Genomic DNA, 26230 nt, shown 5'->3' with positions numbered 1-26230 from the left:
TGATGCATAGTCATGTTAAACAGTTGCTATTTCTCTTTTCATATCTTCACGAAGTTCACGAATTTGCAAGTTGACATCCTCTCGAACTTTCTTCACATCTTGAATAAAAAGAACATGTCGTTCCTTTTCAACATTCTTCAATTCTTTCAGATTACCAGCAAACTTCGAACTCTGAGAATTGATCCGAATTTCATTGTTTTGATCATTATGATCAATCTTCTCCAAGACTCGAGATTCAGAATCTTTAAGCATCCCTGATACTTTACTTATGATTCTGGATTCAAACACCTTCAGCAATGAATCAACTTCAACACTTGAAACAGACAAACCAACCCCTAGATCTGCTTGAGATTGAATGACTGAATTCAACTTTTGATTTAAAATCTTAAACTGCTTCATGGTCATCAGCATGTGATCTGGAAACTGCTCTTCTTCTTCATGAAACTCCAAGTCGTCAAACATACCGCCAAACCCCTCATTATCAGGCTCCGTCTCCATACAAACAGTTTCTTGAATAGGTGAAGTTGTTTTGGGTGGCTCAGTAGATTGAGAAGAAAAAATAGACGTAAAGGGTTGATCAAGAATGTGTTCGAATGTTGGGGAATCTGTTGTTGAAGTAAGAGGAGTAGAAGATAACGGTAAAGAAACGGTACTTGCAAAAGGAGCAGAAGTAGATGGACCTGTAGCTTCATTCTTCGAACCTCCTTCACCCATATTGACATTTGCATCCGTATCAGATACGTGTGCAGGGATGCCTGAAGTTCGAACCTCCTCAGGAACTGATTTGGCAATCGAATCTTCGGGTGGTATGACAACCGTCTTCTTAGGAGTGAAACTTTCGGTGATAAGAGTAAACTCTGGAGTTTCAGGAACTCTTTCACTATCATCATCTGTTGACTCAGTAGAGATTACAAGTTTTAGAGTCTTCTTCTTCTTTTTCTTTGACAAATGCTTTGCCATGTCTTCAGCCCTTCGTTTCTTGGACACCGGTGAAACAGGTGCAGGCACTTCTCTAATTAGAATCCCTTGATTGGTTATTGGAGGTTTTCGAACCACTTTGTGCGTTGGAGACATGGACTTCATTTTAATTCTTCGAAACATGCCAGTCTTCGAAGGAAGGACTACATGTTCTCGTGTTTCTTCAATAATGGGCTCAATTATTGGAGTCTCAGCAACAGTCACTTCAACTGTTTCAGGCTTCTTCTTTGGAGATTTCGAAGATCTGGACTCAGTTTCATGCTTTCTCGACTTCTTGGTTTTCTTATCATCTCCTCCCAGTAAAACACCAGTTTTAATTGAAGAATCAATGGTCGTCAAATAGACTACCAATACAGGGTTCGAAGAATCAACTCTTTTAAGCATCGCATCTGGAATACGAGCAACTGTAGGAAAAACATCAGCATTATATGTAACCTCCTTCGGATAGTTGTAAGATTGAAAAACTGCTTTGTCTTCATCAGTGGGTACCAAAATCCCTTCCTTATTGTAAAAGTGTTGCAGAATCAAACTCCAGTATCTTGCACACGAAATACCATGAATAGCATTCGTGTGTTCTACACCCTTTTGAAATTCCTTCCACAACTGTGTAGAATAATCTACTTGAAGATCATAGTAGATTCCAGCAACCATGGCATAAACCTCCATTCTTCCTTTATCAAGGCCAACTGATCTCCCAGTCAAACAGCGTAGAAAAATACTAAATAAGAAATTCCAGATTCGTGGAAGACCAGATTTCTTAAAATCACTAATCTTGGACAATGGTGGCTGATATCCCATCTCATTAAACATGTGAACGATTTATGGAAAAGTAAATGAAACATATGGAGGCAAATTCGGAATATCAAGAATTTGGCAAAATACTTTCTTGGTTAGCCTGACCTTTTTGTCGTTCACCAGATGAAAAGTAATCGTATCAGTTGCTTTGTTATATGTCGCAGTTGATCCTGCTTGAGAAATCCAGGCCAATGGAACAGAGAAAGAATTGAACATCGCTTTGGCCAAAACCGAGTTCTTCAAAGCAACTATGAGCATCTTTAATTCTTCTCGGTACTGAGAAATGTCACCCTCCAAGTAGTAGTTTGTTGCTTGAATCTTCATTATTGGTAATGAAGAAGCATCTTCAGTGGTATGAGAATCAACATGAGCAGAAGTCGCCATTGTTAGGGTTTGAAGATGATGATGAACAGAGAATTTTGGGATATTTGCTTTTTGATCGCGTAAACTGACAATGAAGCCCTGGAATTCCCTTTTATATGTAACCCTTAAATTTGAATTTGAAACGGGATATGTATTTAATGATATCCGACGTGGCACCTTGAAAACCGGACCATTACTGCGTAAAAGTATCCATGCGTCAAAAAGTAGCTGTCACATCGCCTTGAGAAACGGACATAATACCATACGTCATTTATAAACAGCCTGTCTTGTAATCCCCAAGAAAATTGTAACCGTCAGAACCCTTCGAATGGAAGCAAGGCTCTTTCACTTTTGGGATGAAAAGCGAAGTCATATGCCAGAAGTTCGAAATCATCAGCCTGAGTTGGTATTACTCAGAACCTCAAGGATTTCGTGAGTGCTGTGTTCCAAAGAATAGAGACGAGAAACAAATATAATAAAAATATGGGATATTGTGATGTCAAACCATTGACACAAAAGCAAATGAAATCATGGGCAAAGATTACTTCATTAATCATTAAGAGAAATGATCAATAGCTTGTGTGGGTTCCCGTGAATTACAATCGAATACTTGTTGATAAGTATCAAAGGGCTTCTTTTATAATGCTTCGAGGATGGTTTAAAATTTCGTTACATCTCAACCTAAACATAAGGTGAGAAATTGTAACAGAAATTACCTGTTTGACTAGTGTAGTCAGTGACAAGTTGGCTTTGAAAAATTTTGAAATGACTAGGACATTCGAATGAAACTCACACGGAAATCATATTCAAGAAAAAATTTATATGCTGGATCTTGTTGGGTAACAAACATCGTGGGTTTCGAATGTTTGATCAAGACCACTCATTCTAAATGAATATGATTTGGAGTTTCGAATCTTGGAACAGAAACAAAAGTTTCGTGAAAATCTGGAACTTAGTTCCCCGTCAATTCCTTAAAAGTTAATGAAAATTGGGTTTCACTTTCATCACGGTCTCATGATGTCAGATCATAAACACAAAGTTTTGATATATCTAAGTCTCGTTGGGTTTGATCAGAGACCTCTCGGACATATGTCTTCGTGTGTGAGCGTGAAAGAATTTTATGGATGAAAAAGATTGATGTAAGACACGAAAAGTACCTCTGTTGTGTTTGGACCAAACAGTAAACTCTTAACTCATTTTGAGAAGAGTAAGGTAGCTCAAAGACTAATGTGAATATAAGCCTGATTGGGAAGAAATCTTCGTATGAACAATTTCATTAAGGCTTTCTTACACACACATTGAGTCATGGAGGCTTTGGTCAACATACAACAGCATGCTTCTAGGGACATCCTAACTAGTTCGAATGATGAAAAATTTATCGATTCATACGAAAAATGTACCGTACCCGAGTACTGCAAGCATAATATCCGTTGTATCTTCATGAGAATCTGCAACAAAATACTAAAAAGAAATAGGAATCAAAATATTTTTGATGTTTTGATTTTTCGAAAATAAAAACAGAACAAACGAAAATCTTTTTGAATTTTTAAATTTTTCGAAAATTAAATGACAAAATAAACGAAAGTCTTTTTGGATTTTGGAATTTTCTGAAAATTAAATGACAAAACAAACAAAAATCTTTTTGAATTTTTAAATTTTTCGAAAATTAAATGACAAAATAAACGAAAATCTTTTTGGATTTTTGAATTTTCGAAAATTGAAATAGTACTTGATGCAAATATGCAAAATTTTATCATCCCCTTATAAGTAACAAATGTACGAATGCGAAGAGGTCGAAGCGTTGACTATGAACAGTAACAGCTAAATCAACCCTTAAAATAAGTAACAAATGTGCGAATTCGAAGGGGTCGAAGCGTTGACTATGAACAGTAACCTCTGAATCAACCCTTAGAATAAGTAACAAATGTGCGAATTCGAAGGGGTCGAAGCGTTGACTATGAACAGTAACCTCTGAATACTGAATGATTTTGCATTATCTTTTAGTCAGCGCCTCTGAATCATTCCTTATCATGCATCATTCTTCTTTTTCGCATGGAACAGAATTTCCATCGATCATTCCAAGTCCTTCTATAATCTTCACAAGGGACTTTTCATCCAAAGCTTTCGTGAAAATGTCAGCTAACTGATCAGTTGTTTTCACGAAATGTACTTCAATATTTCCATCTTCCACGTGATCTTTGATGAAATGATAACGAAGAGCTATATGTTTAGTCTTCGAATGCTGCACAGGGTTATGACAAATTCTTATCGCACTTTGAGAATCACAATATAATGGAATCTTTTTCATATTGATTGCATAATCACGCAATTGACTTTGGATCCATATTATTTGTGAAGTGCAAGCAGCAGCAGCCACATATTCTGCTTCAGCTGTTGAAATTGATACGCATATTTGCTTTTTCGACTGCCAGCTCACCAATTTGCCATCAAGAAATTGACATCCACCACTTGTGCTTTTTCGATCAAGATTACAACCACCCAGGTCTGCATCTGAATATGCTTGTACAAAGAACCCATTGTTCGAAGGATACCACAATCCTAACGAAATTGTTCCTTTAAGAAAACGAAAGATATTCTTCACAGCAGTGAGATGTGGTTCTCGTGGATTAGACTGATACCTAGCCCAATTACACACAGAAAACATGATATCAGGTCTACTAGCTGTAAGATAAAGTAATGAACCAATCATGCTCCTATATAAAGTTATGTCAACGGCAGGTTTATCTAACGAAGATGTAAGCTTTATGCCTGTTGCCATTGGAACTCGTAACTTCGTGCTATTCGTCAATCCAAACTTTTCCAACAGATTCTTCGTATATTTTTCTTGATTAATAAAAATTCCTTTTCTGTTTTGACGAATATTCAAACCAAGAAAATTATTGATTTTTCCCATCATGCTCATTTCGAACTTACTTTTCATCAAATCTTCGAATTCTCTAGACAAAGCAGGGTCAGTCGAGCCAAAAATAATATCATCAACATAAATTTGAACAAGCATTAGATGATTCCCCACTTTCTTTCGAAATAATGTGGGATCAACTGATCCTTGTTTAAATTTAGATTGTTTCAAAAATGAGGTAAGAGTTGCATACCATGCTCGTGGTGCTTGTTTCAAACCATAAACTGCCTTATCTAAAATATAAACATGATTTGGAAATTCTTCGTTAATAAAACCTGGGGGTTGTTCCACGTAAACAGTTTCTTCAAGCTCTCCATTTATAAATGCACATTTCACGTCCATTTGATAAACATCAAAATCTTTGTGAGCTGCATAAGCCAGAAATATACGAACCGCCTCAAGTCTTGCGACAGGGGCAAAAGTTTCTTCATAGTCGATTACTTCTTGTTGTGAATATCCTTTAACAACAAGTCTGGCTTTGTTTCGAACAATATTTCCATCTTTGTCGGTTTTATTTTTGAAAATCCATTTTAACCCGACAATCGAAACATTTTTAGGTTTAGGAATTAACCTCCAAACCTTGTTTCGTTCAAATTCAGACAATTCAGATTGCATTGCAACAACCCAATCTGAGTGTTCCATTGCAATCTTAACTGTTTTTGGTTCAATCTTAGAAATGAAAACATTGAACATGCAAAATTCTTGATGAGTATTCAATACCTCATTCTTTGCACGAATTTGAGCTCTTGTTAAAACTCCCTCTTGTGGATTCCCAATTACTTGATCCTTCGGATGATCTTTTGTCCACTTTTCCATTGGCGGATATGCTGGATCAAATTCCAAAGGTGCATCTTCGTATATATCATCGTTTTCTGAGTCTACAATCGAACAAGCATCATCAAAATCATTATTATCTTCAATATTTTCTGAATGCTCCCCCTCAACATCATCATTCATCCTTTCTTTTTCCCCCTCGAAAGAATGTTGTTTGTTATCTAATGTATTCGAATCCCAGTGCTCCCCCTCCACTGGATTGTTTTGCATACTTTCGCCATTTTCTGGAGAATTTGATGTTGACGTATCATTAAGCTTTGTTAGTTCAAAGATATGATTATCTCTTGCATTGATTTCAGCATCAACAGCATGATCTGAAATTCCAAAAATTAAATCATAATCAATATCTAATGTTTGTGAGGATTCAGATTCATCTTGTATGTTTTTCAGAATTGGATGATTTTCAAACTGAGTTGTTGTTTGTTTAATGTAGTAATCATCAAATGTAAGATTAAAATTTTCTTCAACTTTTCGAGTTCTTTTATTCAACACACGATATGCAACTGAATTATGCGAATATCCGAAGAAAATCCCTTCATCTGCTTTTGCTTGAAATTTCGTAAGATTATCCTTGAGATTCATAATGAAGCACCTGCATCCGAAAACATGGAAAAATTTGACATTAGGTTTTCGATTGTTGAGAATTTCATATGGAGTAATGTTGAAACGACGATGAATAAACGATCTGTTTTGAGTGAAACATGCGGTTGATACTGCTTCAGCCCAAAGATATTGTGGAAGATTCGCATATGCCAACATAGTCCTTGCCGCTTCGCATAGAGACCTATTTCTTCGTTCAACAACACCGTTTTGTTGTGGTGTGTATGGAGACGAAAAATTATGCGAATTCCCTTTGTCCACCAAAAATGAATCAAGAACATTGTTCTTAAATTCAATTCCATGATCACTCTTAATTTTTCGAACAATCTTTTTCAATGTTGTTTCCATCTTTTTGATAAAGTCAATCATGATTTGTGCAACTTCAGATTTAAGCCTGAGAAAATAAACCCACGTAAATCTGGAAAAATCATCAACAATCACTAAAATGCACCTTTTCTTGTTGAGAGTTGAAACAGTCGAAGGACCACACAAATCAATATGTAAGAGCTCCAGAGGTGCAACTATTTTCGAATCAATCGTAATTGGATGACCTTGTTTATGTTGCTTGCCAACTTCACAAGCTGCACATAAAGAATCATTGTCAAATTTAAGTACAGGTAAACCACTTACCAGATCTTGTACCACAAGTTTATTGATGTTTCGAAAATTGAGATGAGAAAGTCTTCGATGTCAAAGCCAACTTAAGTCTGATGTTGCCTTCGAAAGAAGACATATAGCAGGTTTCCCTACTATCGGATTGATGTCCAAAGTGAACATGTCACCTTTCCTTTTGGATTTCAGTAACACCTCTTTTGTTGTGACATTCGAAATAATACTTCCTTCTTCGTTAAAAAGAACTTGATTGCCAGTGCCCACAACAAGTTGAGAAACACTTATCAAGTTATGTTGAAGACCTTCAACATATGCCACCCGATTCACTGTGAATTGACCATTCGTGATCTTCCCATATCCTTTGACTTGACATTTTTGATTATTCCCAAACTTCACTACTCCAGAATTTTTGAGACTTCGAAAATCTCGTAAATTCTCCTTCTTCCCAGTCATGTGACGAGAGCAACCACTATCGATGTACCACTTGTTATCATATTGCTCATCACATAGTACCTACATTCAATGGAAAAATTTAGGTACCCAAGGCTTTTTGGGTCCTTGGAAATTAGATTTCAATTTCGAATGTAATGAAGAACTTTTAACCCAATCACAAACTTTTGTTTTGAGACTATCAATTAAGTTCACTTCTTCATTTAAAGGAACCGAAACATAAGTTTTTGATTGTTTCAAATGTTCACTGACATTACCCTTCGAAGTCTGAGTTTGTGAATGAACATTCTTTGCTTTTATAACTGGTTTCCATGCTTTGACTGATATGTTCGAATCCTTAGACGATGAACTGCCATTTGATGAATTATTCACATACTTTTCATATGCTTCGTGAATTTTCTCCTTTGAAAATGTATTTGACTGATACATCTTTCATTTTCCTTCAAGCCAATGATCAATGTTCTTCCTTGACGTTATTCCTTTTTCTCGTGAAGTTTTCATAGTTTCTTTCTTCATTTGATTTGGAAAATTTGGCTTTATAGGAACAAAATCAACTTTTGGTTTTGTTATAAAAGATTTAGCATATGATGTATCAACTGTTGATTTAAAATGTTGACGTTGAAATAATTTTTGATTTGGTTTTGAGTTATTTGAAAATTTTCTTGGAATATTAGTTTCTGAAACTTTCGAAAACCTTGGTTGTTTATTCACTTCAGACTTTGAATGATTTGATTGAGATGAATGTTGAGGTTTTGTTGAAAAAGATGAATTTTTAGCTTTGAAAACATTTTTGGGTGATTGTGATTCAAACATCTTTTGAGTCTCAACATTTTGCCAAAATATTTTCTTTCTTGCTTGTCTTTTTAAAATGTTGTTTTCCTTCGAAAATTTGTCAATTTGATCTTTGAATTCCTTGGAGTTTAATTTGACAACTTTTTCACATTCCTTTTCAACTTGTTTTGAATTCTCTTTTTCAATTTTTGATTTTTCAACCCATTTTCTTTGTGGTTTTTGACGTTGGAAAACATACGAATTCTTTGTTAAGTTGTTTTCAACTGTGCTTTGATTTGCGAAAAAACCTTCATCAGTTGTTTTTGAATTATCCTCTTCAACTAACTTCTTTAATTCTTGTTTGATTTTCTCAACATTTCCAGTAGTTACGAAAACTTGATTTGGAAAAATGACATTATCTGTACATTTGAAATTTGGATAAACCACTGAATTCGTTTCAAGATAGTGTTCACCTTTTTCATTCATCACTTTTTCGAACTTTTGTGTATCACCATACACCTGATCAACCACAATTCGAGGACTTTCTTCTTCCTTTGAAGATTTCTTTTCCTTCGAAATGTTCACTTCATCTTCATCATCACTATCATCAGTTTGGCTGTCTTTGAGATCCACGAAGTTCATATCATAAACTTTCGAAGTTGAGGGTATATCAGTTTCATTTTCAACCATCAAATCCTTAACTTTTTCTTTTCCTTTAGATGTTGAAGCAACATTAACAACAGACAACTGAGAACAATCAACATCTTCAAGTTCACTAATTTCACTAATATTGTCAGAATTATCTTCAATATCAGCAAAATTAGATTGAGAATCAGATGTTGAATTCTCAGTCTTTTTCAAAAATTGAATTTGTTCAGATTTAGTCAAAGTATCATTCACTATGTTAACTAATTCATTCGCATCAAGACATTCATCAATTTTGACAATTCCATATTTATATCTATCATCAGGGACTCTGTCAAAATCAGCTATTATTTGCTCACAATCATACGAAATATTATCTACCTTGGCTCTTTCGAATGCTAGGAAATGTAGTAATTTTCTATGTTGCTCTTTACTTATATCACATGAATGATGTAAATCAGTTAATTTGCTATAAAGTCGTTTAGCAGAATTACAATAGATGTTTCTTTGTGCTAGCAAAAGTTTAACATCACTCGATAACCTATCCCTATCACACATTATATTTGTCATTTGTAATTCCAAACATTCAATTTTGCTTATTTTCATGTCTAATCTCTTTATGACCTCTAACAACTCCATTGACAACTTGTTGGCCTCATTGCTAGCAGACACAACAATTGAATCAAAATAAGTAACCGTCTCATCAAAAGAAATTAGTTCAGAATCATAAGCATGTGTAGGAATATTAAAAGATTCGAGAATTTTGCGTACCTTTGTTGTCATTGGAGATTTGCCAGCTGCTTTGGATACGAAGCATCGTCCCCTCACTTCGAATTCCTCATCATCTGAGTCCTTCTTCATTTTCGCATACAACGCCCCATGCATTGGATTCCTCATTTCCTCATCGTCTGACCCGGATGACCAGATTTGATAAGTTCCATCTTCATCCTCATGCTCACCCTTTGCAACCAATGACAAATTATTTGCTTTAGCACGAACCACCTCAAGCTTTTCTGCATAATATGCCTCATCTTTGACTTTATTTTTCCTCTCATCCTTCTTTCGAAGCATACAGTCATTTGCAAGATGATTCGCACCGTTGCAATAATGACAATCTATTCCTGCATCACCTTTCAGCTTCTTCTCACCCTTTCCATCAGCTATCTTCGAATCTTGCTTCTCAACTTTCTTTTTCTCCTCAACAACATTTTTACTCACAGAATTTCCTTTCACCTCAGCAAGCTTAGTCTTCGAATTGAACGGCTTTTTGAAAAATTTCTTGACACGATTATTCGAGTAAAATGTTATTGCTTCATCATCCGAATTCATGATGAATCCTTCTTCTTCCTCAGAATCACCATTTTCAGCTTCTTTCTCAGAAATCTTTGATACAAGAGCTAATGGACCTCCCAAATTCAACTTCGATTCCTCAGCAATTTCATTTACCTCAATTTCGTGTGTTTTCAATTGATTATACAAATCATTGAGAGTTGATGTATCAAAACTTTGTTGATTCTTCACCATCATACTCACACTTCTCCATTCTTTTCGAAGCCCCATTACAAAGATGAGATTGAATTCCATTGAAGTTCTGGTAATTCCATAGCGATTGCACTGATAGATTAACTCGTTCAGACGATCATAGTAAACTTCAATTGTTTCTCCTTCTTTTTGTTTGAAATCTTTCAACCCAACCAAACACTGTTTAACTGAATTGATTTTTGTCTTCTCACGTCCTTGAAGTTTATCTTTCAGATTGTTCCAGACTTCCTTTGCAGTTGTACAACTCCTAACGTAATTGTACACAACTGGAGGTAATGCACCTCACAGTTCCCTCATACACCTCTTCTCCAGTTTCTTCAGACGATCAGTTTGATTATCAACTCCAGAATTTGTAGAAGATGATCCAATTGGTTGAACATTCACTGGAACATTGACATTTCCAGTGATACATAACCATAATTCTTCATCCAGACCATTCAGATAATCTTACATACGATCAGCCCACTGATCATAGTATTCAGGGATTAGCATTTGAATTTTGGTTGATGAACCTAGCAGATGAGCAAACGAGGTCATCGAATTGAGATTGAAACTCGCCATTGTTGTACGGAAGAAGATTTTGAGAAGTTTGAAAAGATTTGAGAATTTAAAAACAAACTAGATGAATCAAATCGAATTGATGAGAATAACACTCGATTCAACAATTCAAATGCAGAATCGAATCACAGACTAAGATCTAGACAATTTTTCACCTTCAAAAAGTGCGGAAACTTTTGAATCAAAAAATTGATTCAAAAACTTTTTGAACAGCATGAAAATCAGATCAGAGATATGATTCCTGCTCTGATACCAATTGAAGTGGTGTTGATTATGATGGCATGTGCGGAATTAGAAAGATCTAGTGAATCATCATGTAAAATCAAGAACACAAGGAGTAAATAAATCTTTTTAAGCTCATATTAGATCTAGAAAGGATATACAAATGGGTTTGTACAAATTTTCTCTCTCTAGTCTAACACTCCAAATGGTTCCTTACATAATGGGAGTCACTCACTTCCTATTTATAGGAAAGACTCAACCCATTTACACATACAATAAGGTAAGCCTAAAATATTACATCCAAGAGTGACTTTGCACCCTAACAACAAAAACTTAACTAAACTCAAACAACAGCTTTCATCAGAAAAGTTGAGTCTTATTCACGGACTGTTTTGACTATCTTAAACTTAATATCTTTAAAAACTGTTTAATATGAAAATATTTCAGGTTCATACCTTTAAAATGACTACTTGAACATCTCCATACGATTTTTCTACGATTTATGGTGATTTTTACAAAACTGCCTATCATTTCAGAAACGAATTCGGACCAGTCTGTGAATATGAACATTTTAACACAAGTTAAAGACTTATAAAAATCATAATAAAAATTATGAATAAACTAGACACATTTTGTGAACTATCAGAATTTACGGAATCAGTTTTCGACTTCGTATGATTTTTCTATGATTTTTCTAAAAAAGTGTAGGAAGGTAAAAATTTAGATAACAACTTATAACTTTCATCACACTTTGTAACTTGTTGAGCAAAGTGTTAATCTTTGAAGATTTCATGTTTTACATGTGTTTCTTGTTGTGGTATAATTATATAACAGAAAATACTCACTGAATTGTAAGAATTCTCCATTATTACCATTAGTATAAAAATAAGGCATGATAAACATAGTTATATTTTTGCTATACATTCAACTTACATAGAAAAAGGGTCCCTATACATCACAAACAAACATGCTAGAACTATAATAGGTATAGTTAGGTTGCATATACATTACAAACATTTTGGATAAACTATAATATGCATAATTCATGTTCACTATCACTACCACTATTTGGTGAATTATGATATGTATAGTTTATGTTCACTACCACTATCACTATTTGATAAACTATAATATGCATAATTCATGTTCACTATCACTACCACTATTTGGTGAATTATGATATGTATAGTTTATTTCCACTACCACTACTTGATGAACTATGATAAGCATAGTCTCGGTCCTTGGTTTTTAAGACTACATTCTATCTAGAATTGTTAGGCTTCAGCTATAATTGCTAAGTGTATATGCTAGAGTTATATAAGAATCTAGTCACAATCGACTTAGAATTGGTGGGTCCGCCTTATCTCCTGTTCCTTGTTTGGTTGTGGACCTAGGGCAGACCCATTACATTCGACGGTCTATTTAACTTAAATTTTATATAACTTATATACACTTAGAGATTATAGAAGGAAACTATAGGAAATTCTAGGATGCACTATTTATTAATATAGAAACTTAAAATTCACTCTTTAAGGAAAATATCGGATTTTGAAACATGTAAACATATACTATGGTGTAACCTTTTTAATTATATTTATGATGGTTGTATTTACTTTGAGCACTATTATACTCGTTGTTGTGATACTTTACATGAAGTCCTCCACCCCCGGACGTTTCCGCCATCCTTGGTTTGGGGGTGTGACATATATATATATATATATATATATATATATATATATATATATATATATATATATATATATATAATTAACTTATAATATTATAAAGTATAAGGGTTGAATTTTAAACTTTAAAATTCTAGGGTTTGGAACTAAAATTTTCTAAAGTGACTTTACAAATTCCAAAACTTGAGGGCAAGTTTTGAAACTATTCAAAACCTTTCATTTCTATAACTTATGAGCTTTAATGATTTTAATGGAAAAGACTCTTGGAATTCCATAACTTGAGGACAAGTTATGGAGTCCATTAAAAAGCATTTAGATCAACAATTAAACTAACAAGCATGTCAAATAATTTCTATGATCTAACAAAACTCATAAGCATGCATAATTCATATCAACAATTTTCAAGAATCATATGAACTTAATATAAAACTTGAAACTTTGACAATTACCATTGAAATTGGATAAGCACAATCATTACCACATCAAAAACAGGTTTAACAATCTAAAAACAGTTTAGGGTAATGATCCTAGTCCAATTCCAGCATTCAAACTCGAAATTCTGCACTTAGGGCCTGCTACTCGTCGAGTGCAAGAACCTACTCGTAGAGTAGGATGAGTTTTCACATGGACTCGTCGAGTCCCCCCATGGACTCGGCGAGTTCACTGAACAGTGAGAAGAAAAATCGATTTTTTTAGCAATTTGCATCAAGTATAATTGAATACAAGCCTAGGCTCTGATACCACTGATGGGTTTTGAGCATTCTAACACTCCTATGGTGTGCATGCAACCCTAGAAACCTTGGATCTATGTTTTCTCTATTATACATGCAAACTTTCTTTTTTCCAAGGTTTCATCCTAACTAGCATATCATGAGGTATATGTAATATAAAAACTAGTAGAATGACATACCTTTCTTGTAGCTTGGATTCCTTAAGACTTTGTGAGCCTAGCACCCCAAATATGATGCCTCAAATGCTTCACACAACACCACCAACAACTTGGAATAACTTGAGGGAAGATTGATATGCACCAAAATCGGATAGCCCTCACTAGTATCACTTAAGTGCCGATTTTACAAGGATGACTCTTCTTTATATAGTGTGCATATTAGGGTTACACCATGTAACTCATGTCTTTCCATATTCCTCATGATCCATGGGTTTTAGACTCCATGGAGCATCCATGGGTCACCACATGGGTTTAGCCCAACATGAAGAACTATGGATCATAAGCCCACCATACAATAATCAATGATTTACCAAATCAATCCCCATTTATTTAATTAGTCTCTTTTGATCACAAAATTAATTCCAAACTAATTCTTGATCAATACTAATTAAATAATTCATGAAAGAACCCTTTTCTAAACTTTACAATATTATTCCAAACATGCTACATGCATATTCATAAACATATTTTACATATATGGTCTTATTACAAAAGACTGGATACAAACCGACTAACGAGGTTTTTACAAAGTTTTATATATTACATAATTTCCCAGGAATTTATACGCAAAATACAAAAGTTATAATATTATCTATTCTACATCTTCTAGCAGTACATAACTATATTGGATGCTTATCACCTGCAATAATTAATCACTGAGAGGGATAAGCGGTGACGCTTAGTGAGTTCAATAACAGTTACAATATAACGTTATGCCATATATATATCAATATGACAGAAGCAAAGAGGGACAAAGAACAACAAAGGCAGATGAGTATCATATGACATGCTTTCCATTTCAACGAATAATCTGATTCAAAGATTTACAATCAATGAGACATAACAATTTCAACTTGATATACATCAATAAGACTTTTGCCCATGTGGCATGGAAAAATAAACGATTTCTGAATAAACATTTTTAATAAACATTTTGGTAGATTTCGCAAGCTTTTAGCCCTATCTAACCTTCTGCCAATGTCATAATGGTAGAAGTCATTCTCTTACGAGACATGCTCTACACGGCCAGAGGCTACATACCAATGCCACTATGATACTAGTCCTTTCACTTATCACATGGTCAAAGGTATAACTCCGTTAATATACAAGTCATGCTTTAAATAGTCAAAGTTATAAAACCAGAATAACACAGGAAAGCACATTGAACATATAACACATAACATACAATTGTTCCTATATATTGAACTCACCGTGAAATAACCGATTGGTAAAATGGTAATTTGGGCAGCACTTCGCCTCTAAAAATGACTTTCTTTGACGAAACCGGGGATTTTAGTTGAAAATCGGGCCTTGCGCGGGCAGAGTTTCAACTTGAAAATATCATTTTCTCGGGTATTCGGTACTTCGGGACTTGCTTCGGGTGTCGGGGATGTTTCCTACACTTCGGGGGGTATTAGGGTAAATTGAGAGAGAATAGAGGGTGCAAGAGAGTAAAAATTGTAACCAAAAATCGGATGCCTTCGTTTGCTATTTATAGGGGACCGAGAGTTCGCATTACGTTGGGCGTAAATCTCCGGTACGTTGGGCGTACTGCGTGGCGGTGTTTTACGCTGAGTGTACTTCGGTACGCTGGGCGTACTAGACGTGGGAATGGTTCAGAACCCGGGCCTCGAACGTGGCTGAGCTAGGACATGCGTCCATCATGCGAAGGTGTTTGGTGTCTGATACGTGTCTTCGTAGTACGCTGGGTGTACGTACGAAGTACGTTGGACGTACTTCTTCGGCCAGCTTCGTAATATGTGCCATAAAACTTCAAAAATCCGTAACTTTCGCATACGAACTCTGTTTTTTGACGTACTTTATATCCACACGTAGGTGAAATTATGCTCTACAACTTTCGTTTAGACTCCGTCGGCTAATTTTGACTTCATTTTTAATATTATATTTTTAACGGGCCGGGACATGAAAAGTCCGTTAAAAATTCATAACTTCTTCATCCGAGGTCTGTTTTCATCTGTCTTTTTACTATTGTACTACAATTGACAAGATCTTCGATTCTTGTTTAGGTTGTATCGGCTAAAAATCACTCGATTTTTATTTTGAGTTTCGGTTTGTGTACTGCTATGCTGATTCTTATAAAAATCATAACTTCCTCATACGAAGTCAGATTTGGACGTTCTTTTTATGAAAGTTCTCGGTTTAACGAATACTACAACATTCATTTAGATCACTAAGGCTAAAAAGTAGTTTATCGTAAACTCACTTTTTACGTCATATGGCGTCGTGCCGGTTCTGTCGCGAAACTTCAATAAGTCTTAACTTCTTTGTTGTAACTCGGATTTCGATGAGGTTTTTGTCTAAACGTTTCTAACGAGATAATTTACAACTTACAATAACATTATTTTTACTTATTTCCAACTTAAATTTTACATTTTCGTTAATTTCAATATTTGACTTTTGATTGGAATCTCATAAGACTTCCAATACTTCCCGAATGATTCTAAACATAGTTTTACTTCAATTCTCATAAAACTATCTTGTTAGAACTCATTGCTCAAAACCATACATTATTTAATAATATTCATTTTTAAACTAACAAAACACGATAACTGAACGTGTATGTTACAATTCATATTAATATATTAGAACTTATAATATATTAATAAATCACAAATATCATCTTCTCATAAAAGTCTATCCAAATTGTTCCGATGTCATGCAACCCAAATGGATCATGCCAAATCGGTTCAAGTACATACCAATTATAGTTATGGACTTAGACACCTTATCCAACAATATTTCCTTCCATGCATGTGTTTTGAGGTCTTAATGGGCTAAGTGGTTGAGATTTTTGATGTTAAGACCTTTTTTTAGCCATGCAAGACCATAAAGTTGGAAACTTTACGATCAAAAACGTTATTTGGGACTTGGATCTGCATTTGGACGTGTTAAGTCGAAGTATTAAGCTCAAAATCGATTAAGTGGGAAGCAACTGCGTACACTGGGAGTATCGAAGGGTACGTTGTGCGTACGTAGATCTGGCCCCGATGCCTCGGACAACTTGTATGCCCCGCGTACCTCTAGAGTACGCCCCATGTATGAAGCCTAAGTCGACTCGGCTGTGTTGACTCGGTTGACTTGTTGATTTTGACCAGTTTTAACCAAGGGTATTTTGGGAAAATGTTATTAATCTGGAATGGGTAATGTTTATACATTTAGGATTTGGGTAGAGACGGTATTTGGGAGCAGAGTATTGATCAGCTATTCGTCAGACTGTGAGGTGAGTTTTCCTCACTGTACTTACGAGTCGAAGGCACCAAGGTCGGCCCATTGGATTTGATATCTAGGTTTACCGTATGTTGTTATGTTGTAGTGATCTGTTAGATCTGTATCCTGGTATATAAGATGTTGCTATGTTGTAGTTATTTGTTATATCTATATGACTACGTGTATATGTTAGTTATTGATCGTTATGGTATATGTTGTATATGTTGATACGTGATGCTATATTGATTTGAGACAGTCCTGCTTTGTGCTGAAGACCAAGATACCCACGGCGGTCCGGATAGACTGAAGGCCTGCAGGGTAGACCAGACAGGCCGAAGGGCGGGAGAGTGGTCCAGATAGGCTTGATGAAGGCTCTGTATGCATGTTGTTGTTTGTGTGGTGGTACTTTGGGGGAACTCACTAAGCGTTAGCTTGCGATTTTAGTTTTGTTTCAGGTACTTCTGAGGACCGTGACAAGGCGAAGGCGTGACCGTACACATCCTTGGTGTCATGTTGTTGATCTTAGGAGACTCTGATTTTAAATAATGTTTTGGAAACAATGGTTTTGCAAACATTTCCTTTTAGTAAATGGGTTGTTTTGAAAAGTTTAAATTTGTTGTGATTTTTGAGATGTTACATCCAAAGGCTCAATGTGTTGTTTGATGAGGAGTTGGCCATTGACATGCTCCTTAACTCCTTACCTTCTAGTTATGATCAGTTCATTCTAACTTATCATTTTAATAACACGGAGACGACATTGACCCATCTGCATAACTTGTTGCAAACTGCTGAGTCGGGGATGAAGAAAAATCATACCCATTCTGCAAAAAATGCTCCTGTCCTAGCCATTGGATTTGGCAAAGGGAAAAAAAAGGAAGGCTCATTCCCAATCCAACAGGAAAGGGAAGGCCCATGTTGGAGGGTCTAGCAGTGGGTCCAAGTCGAAGCCCAACTTTGATGTCCCTGCGATCAGTGATCCAAAAGAGGCAACTTGCTTCCATTGTGGCGAAAAAGGTCATTGGAGAAGAAGTTGCCTGAAATAATTGCAGGACTTTAAGGATGGTAAAATCAAGGCGTCCTCTTTATGTATTTATGTTATTTAAGTTAATAACACACAACTTTCTTATTCTTGGGTTCTTGATACAGGATGTGGTTTCCACATTTGATCTGATTTGCAGGGACTAAGAGAAAGTGAGGAAGTGGAGCATTGAAGGCTGAACTTGATCATAGGGAATAGTTAATCTTCACCTGTTACCAAGATTGGGACTTATGAACTTCTGCTCGATAGTGGTGTTATGGTTAATTTGATTAATTGTTGTTATTCGTCGGATGTGACACGAAACATTGTTTCATTCATACATTGTTCAGACAAGGTTTTAGATATTCATTTGATAATGATATTGGATCTATTTTTGCTTTTCATAATGGTGTTTTTATATTTAAAGCTTTACCTTGTAATGGTGTGTATGAAATTATGACTTGTGTGGATAACCTAGGCAATAGTGTGTTTCATATTGATTTGTCCAATGGTGTGGACAAGGCATGTTTGTGGCTTTGTCGTCCTAGGCACATAAACAAGAAACACATCGCCCAACTCCAAAAGGATGGAGTGTTGGAATGATTTGATCTTAGGAAAAATGATAAATGCTAATCTTATCTTTTAGGCAAGTTGACAAAATCACCTTTTACTAGATCATGTGAAAGAGATGAATGACTATTGGACCTAATCTATATGGACGTTTGTGGCCCATTTAGATCCACCACAAAGGATGCTAATCAATATTACATGACATTTACGAATGATTATAGCAGATATGATTATATCTACTTAATCAAACATAAATCGGAAACCTTTGAGAAGTTCAAAGAGTTTAAGCACGAAGTCGAGAATTAATTAGGCAGGAAGATAAAGATGCTCAAATCTGATAGAGGTGGTGAGTATCTTAGTATCGAGTTCCACGACTATCTTAAGGAATGTGGAATCGTTTCACAATTGACTCCTCCCAAAACACCACAACTTAATGGTGTGGCTGAGAGGCGTAATCGAACCTTACTAGATATGGTTCGTTCCATGATGATTTGAGCTTCTCTTCCTATTCATTTCTGGGGGTATGCCTTAGAGATAGTCGCACATATCGTGACTCTTGTTCCAACAAAAAAGGTTGTCAAGACACCTCACGAGATGTGGACAGGTAGGGGTGTTCGTTTGGATAAACCGGTTTGATCTGATCCGATCAAATGAATCCATATGGATTTTGGTTTTTAAAACATGGATCCGAATAGTCCAAACTAAATTAAAATCTGATCCAATCCAACCAAATTACAATTCGGCTGGATCAGTTTTTACGATTCGATTTTTAAAAGGCAAAACATTTTAGAAAATACAGAACTTCAATATTAGTCAACTTTATAAAAGAAATTAAAAAATTGTTTAGTTATGAAATATAACTTATAAACAAATTCTAAGAAAAATACATTACTGTTTAATATTTCATTGACAAAAAACTTTTTGTAATAAGTACATATTAATTTATTATATTAGGTGAAATTTTTGAATAATTAAAAAAAATATTTATTAAGTTTATAAATGATTGAAGGTATATTAAAAATAAATAATAAGTTGTTATTCGGGTTTTTGGACTATTCAGTTCTTATTTTATAAATCAAAACCAATCTGAAATCCAAAATAATAATTCAGTTTTGCTGAAAATCAATCCAAATATCCAAATATCCAAACCAAATAGTCTGATCCAATTTTTCAAAATGGATAATTCAGTTTTATCCAAATAGTGAACAACCCTATGGATAGGCAAGCCTCCTTCGCCCGCACATATCAAGGTATGGGGTTGTAAAGCACTCATAATACAAGAGATGCATGAAAAACTTGAACCCAGAGCCGAGAAGTGTTATTTCATTGGCTATCCACATAAGTCATTTGGATACATGTTCTACAGACCTAGTGAGAACGTGGTCTTCGTAGCTCGAAGAGGAGTCTTTCGCGAGAGAGAACTCATATTCAAAGAGGACGGTGGGAGTGATGTTGATCTTGAATAAATTCAAGAGTAATCTAATAAAGGAACCTCAGACAACACTAGCACTCAATATGAGAAAGAAGTTCCAGTTGAGCCAGTTGACAACCCATTACCCCTTCACCGTTCTAGTAGGGTTAGCAAGTCACCTGCATTCTATGGTTTCTATATTACGTTAGATGGAGATATGTTTATTAGTGATAGAACACTGGTAAATTTGGATAAACCTGCTAACTACATGGAAGCAATGGCAGACCCTGAAGCTGCTAAATGGAAGGAGGCAATGGATAATGAGATCCAGTCCATGTATGATAACCAAGTGTTGGACTTGGTTGATCATGTACCTGGTCGAAAGACAGTCGGGTGCAAATGGATCTTCAAGAAGAATACTGACATGGATGGGAAAGTACACACCTATAAAGCTAAGGTGGTTGCAAAGGGCTTCAAACCCAAGGGATTGATTATGATGAGACCTTTTCACCAGTAGCTAAGATAAAGTCTATCAGGATTATGCTTGCTATAGCTGCATTTCATGATTATGAAATTTGGTAGATGGATGTTATATGCTTTCCTTAATGGAAAGCTATCTGAGGACGTCTACATGAGTCAGCCAGAGGGTTTTGTACATGTCAAGTTTCCTAATAGGGTGTGTAAGCTTCAAAAATCCATTTATGGATTGAAACAAGCATCTCACAGTTGGAATCTTTGCTTCAATGAGAAAGTCAAAGAGTTTGGATTCTCACAGTTGGAATCTTTGCTTCAATGAGAAAGTCAAAGAGTTTGGATTCTCTAGAAGTGAAGATGAGTAATGTGTATATGTCAAAGCTAATAGGAGTATAGTGACTTTCCTAGTCTTGTATGTTGATGACATACTCCTTAAAGGATACACCATTCCAACTTTCCAAGAAGTTAATTTTTGGCTTGGAAAGTGTTTCGATATGAAGGATATAAGGGAAGAGTCTTATATTCTAAGAATAAGGATTCATCAGCATAGAAGGAATCGTCTTATTGGTCTTAGCCAGAGTACATATTTGGATAAAATACTGAAGCGTTTCAGTATGGAGAATTCAAGGAAAGGGGAATTTCTCATTCATAGTACTATCAAGTTGAGTAAGACTCAAAGTCCATATACTGATGAAGAGATAGTTGACATGAGTCGAGTCCCATATGCATCGACTGTAGGATCGATCATGTATGCAATGGCATGTACTCGCTCTGATGTGTCTTATGCTTTGAGCATGGTTAGTTGATTTAAGGGAAATCCTGGTAGAGCCCATTGGATTACGGTGAAGAATATTCTTAAGTATATGCGAAGAACGAAAGACATGTTCCTAGTTCTTGGCGGCAGTGATACATTAAGAGTGACTGGTTACAGTGACGCCAACTTTCAAACAGACCAAGACAACTTTTGTTCGCAGTCTGGTTGGGTATTCTTATTAAATGGAGGAGCGGTTACTTGGAAGAGTTCCAAGCAAGACACGGTGGCTGGTTCCACCTGTGATTCAGAGTACATTGGGGTGAGTGAAGCATCTAAGGAATCGGCTTGGCTAAAGAACTTTATCGGGGATCTCAGAGTCGTTCCAACTATTCTCTTGGGTGGATGCAAATAATAGTTGGCGCTTGGTAGCTTGGGAGAGGCAGGATGAACGATGGGAGAGGTGTGATTCGGGATTCAGTTATGTTTTTTAATTTAAGTATTTGGTCCCTATAAGTTATTAAATTATAAAAAAAGCTAGAAAAAAACAAAAAGAGGGCATGTTGGTCGTTTTATTCAATTTCTATGGCTGGAGGGAGTGGTGTCACAAAAACCACATGTTTTGCCATGCCACGTCAATGTCATGTCATTCTTACCACAAAAGTGTGGTTTCTTTGTCACACACTAGGTGTGGTGCCACACTTTTTTATAAAAAAATTTAATTTAAATAAAAACTCCAAATTTCATTAATTCAAATAAGAAAAATACATACTAAAATAAAAAATAACTTAAAAAATGAAAAGCACAAAAAAATTTTAAAAAAAATCACAAATAAAATAACTAAAACATACTACATGAAGTCTTCATCCGAGAACTCATCTTCTGAGTCACCCGGGGGATCCAAATTGAGATTGATGTGTTAAATCACGTAAATGTGTTACATCAAGTCCATGTGAAGATTGTGAAATGTTTCAGTGCTCCGTATCTCTGCTCTCCTATCCATGTACTCATCGCCACCAATTTTTGTTGGTTGTGTGTCGGGGATGGTTTCATACTCGTCACACACAAATATCGCTCTTCTTTAATCTTCAATAATCATATTATGCAATATGATACATGCATACATGACTTCTTGAAGTTTCTCCTCGCCGGAAAAAGTGTTGATTTTTTTCAGTATGTACCAATGTTTCTTAAGAGCTCCAAAGGCCCGCTCGACATCCTTCCTAGATCTTTCTTGAGCTCTCTTGAATTTTTTACGTCTAAAATCATGTGGGCACAGAAATGATTCAAAAAACACAACATACTCAAGATTAGGCCTGTCGAAAAAACCCGAAATCCGTTCTACCCACCCGACCCGTTCCGAATTCGGGTAGAACGGGTAACGGGTATGAACATTCGGGTAATAGGTTAACCCGATAATAATATAGGTCGGGTTTTAGGTATGAATATTTATTTTTGGGTATACCAGAATACCCGAATTCGTTTTTTAAATAATACCAAATATACAATGCAGTCATGTACGCACACTTCAAATAAAACAAAACCCTCCGTTTCCTTCTTATGAACGACGGCTCGACAGTCGACGCAAACTTGCAAAGGGAATACGACGCTGAAGTTGAAGTCCTGAACCGTCATCACAATTCTCAGTTTCTCACTATCGCACGGAATGGAATTAGAAAAGTACATAACATATTATAATGATTTGTATTGTTATTATATATGTACTTGTTAATTGTATAGAGTATTTTCCTACCCGATTCTTTATTAAACCAACCAATATGTAAAAATAAATAAATAAATAAATTATCAATAAGTGTCATTTAAGAAATTTTCGGGTATACCCGATAATTACCCGACCCGACCTCAAACCCGAATACCCGAATTACAATATAGGTCGGGTATCGGGTATTATTTTCTTAAGGAAATACCCGTTCTACCCGAAACCCGAAAATTTTACCCGTTCGACACCCCTACTCAAGATAGATCCCATCAACAAGATAATAACCATACATATATAGCGTTCCATGCACTTGAAAAGAAGAATCTGGTGCAGATCTATATGTTGTTAAATATAGGTGAACGATTAAGAACGTTAGGAGAACAAAAAAAACGCATGCCAAATTAACAAATCTTATGACGCCACCTCTTCAAATATGACCGTTGTTGGGTGACAATAATCACCTTGGGGTAAATTGACCATGATGTGAGATAGGGCAATATTCTTATGTTCAATGGAGACAATCTAAACTTCCTATCATTCTAGGAAAGTCATGTACGCTAGCATGATGAGCTTGCAATTGTAAGATGTTATTGCATGTAGAGTTATGTAAATATTTGGACCAAAAATCTCAATCACATGTTTGCAAAAAAAAAAAAAAAAAAAAAAAAAAAAAAAAAAAAGTTGAGACTCTCTCGTGCGGTCCTAGCGGACATTCTAAAACTTTTGTTCAATGCATCAGACGGAATGTCATATACTAATTGACGAAGTGCAGTTGTGTATTTTTGTAAGGGGGTGAAACCGGGTGTACCTCTAACTTCGGGATGTTGTTGGAAAAACTACACTCCCTCGTTAAATCTTCGACTATACGTTCATATACTGGTTTGAACATTCTAAAGCGTCTTTGAAGTAGCACCCTTGAAAAGTGGCATTCTCATCAAAGTAGTGTTGTATCAAGCGTTGATATGCATCTTCACGGTTTCTCTAAATATATTCGTGTTCTCCATTGCGAACTTTCGGCTTCGTTATTGGATAAAGTGTTATACAATTGCACCGCTATTTGAGCAATACCGACAACATCAAATATAAATTGAAATTCTTCAGAAGACGAAAATGACAATATTTTCTAGTGATTTTGAGAAAATAGAAATAGAAAGACATAAGAATTGGATTTAGGTTTGGAAAAATAAAGGTTGTGAGGTTTTACCACAAAAAGTGTGGTTGTTTTTCACACACTAAGAGAGAGAGAGAGAGAGAGAGAGAGAGAGAGAGAGAGAGAGAGAGAGAGAGAGAGAGAGAGAGAGAGAGAGAGAGAGAGAGAGAGAGAGAGAGAGAGAGAGAGAGAGAGAGAGTGGCCAAACCGCACACTGGAGTGAGTGTTTCTTTTTGACACCGTGACAAAACTACGGTAGAACCGCAACTAGTCTCTTGAGTCTAAAGGAGTTAGACAAAATGAGCAAGCACACAAACTACTGGAAAGCCACATAGACAAACACGTACGGATTTGTACTCAACTAACTAGTTTGCAAAGCACAAGGACCGATCATGTACTTTTGTCAATATATATTATAATAAAAAAGATAAATATCGTAATACACGGTTCATCTTCTGCATGGCTTCCCCGCCTGTATTTTTTGGCATAAAAATCTCCGTACCATAAATCTCAAAGCAACCTATTTCCTTCTTTAGCCACCACCTTCCACCGCCGTCCACCACCACCGTAATTCTCAAAATGACGAACTTACCGACAACGTTCGCCGTTATCCTCATTTTGCTCTTTATTTTCACCTCTACGTCCAACGCGGAGATCAAATCGTTAAAGATACGATCAGACGACCGTCCAATGATCCTCTTCGAGAAGTTCGGATTCACACGCCATGGCGTTGCCTCCGTTGAGATTTCTTCTGTCTCCGTCACCTCCAGCATCTCCCAAATCGATTCCTCCCGCCTCGGTTTCTTCCTCCTCACCGAAGAATCCTTGATTCAAGTCCTCATCGAATTCCAACAAAACCCTAATTTCTGCGTTGTTGATTCCAAATTCATTTCGCTCCTCTTCACATTCCGCGATCTCTCCCCTCCGCCTCATCCCTCCTTCAACAAATCGTACCCTGTCAACTACCCGAATGAATACTCCCTCTTCTTCGCCAATTGCAATCCTGAATTGATCGTCTCAATGGACGTCCGTACCGAGCTATACAACACCGACGGCGACAAAAGGGATTACTTATCCGCCGGATTAACTCAACTTCCGTTTCTATACACCATTTTCTCCCTCTCATACATGGCATTCCTAGGGTTTTGGATCATTGAATGCGTAAAAAACAAGGTATCTGTTCACCGGATTCACCTGCTAATGTGCGTTTTGCTTCTCATGAAAGCCCTCAATTTGATCTGTGCGGCAGAGGATAAACATTTTGTAAAAGTCACAGGGACTCCTCATGGATGGGATGTGTTGTTCTACATATTTCAAGCCATTAGGGTTGTGCTATTGTTCACTGTAATCGTATTAATCGGCACTGGATGGTCGTTTCTGAAACCATTTCTGCAAGAGAAAGAGAAGAAGATCTTGATGATTGTGATCCCACTCCAGGTTTTAGCCAATGTAGCATCCATAGTAATAGGGGAAACAGGGCCCTTTATCAGAGATTGGGTAACTTGGAATCAGGTGTTCTTGTTGGTTGATGTGATCTGTTGTTGCGCCATTATCTTCCCCATAGTCTGGTCAATCAGATCATTGAGGGAGACCTCTAAAACAGATGGGAAGGCTGCTAGGACTCTTGCAAAGTTAACCCTTTTCAGACAGTTCTATGTTCTGGTTATTGGGTACTTGTATTTCACAAGAATCATTGTTTTTGCTCTGAAGACAATCGCAGATTATAACTACCAATGGGTGGCTAATGGGGCTGAAGAATTAGCGAGCCTTGGGTTCTATATAGTTATGTTTTACATGTTCAGGCCAATTGCATCAAACCAGTACTTTCTTATTGAAGACGAGGAGGAGGCTGCAGCAGAGGTGGCTCTAAGGGAGGAGTTCGAGCTTTGATCAACTTCTTGTTCTTGATTAAGGTTTCTTTTTCGTTTTGATGTCAATATTACTTTCTAGCTAATCATATATTTTTGTGTGAGTAAATTAGTGA

The 26230-nt window shown here is 36.1% G+C and overlaps 1 pseudogene; it reads left to right on the top strand.

The window, feature by feature from the left end:
- Positions 1-24719: 24719 nt before the first annotated feature.
- On the top strand, positions 24720-26230 carry LOC145105887 (protein CANDIDATE G-PROTEIN COUPLED RECEPTOR 7 pseudogene; annotated as a pseudogene).

The sequence above is a fragment of the Lactuca virosa genome, chromosome 1 (genome assembly GCF_052849685.1).
Source record: "Lactuca virosa cultivar CGN04683 chromosome 1, Lactuca_virosa_CGN04683_v6, whole genome shotgun sequence".
Lineage (NCBI taxonomy): Eukaryota > Viridiplantae > Streptophyta > Magnoliopsida > Asterales > Asteraceae > Lactuca > Lactuca virosa.
This window is presented reverse-complemented; position numbering and strand designations above follow the sequence as displayed.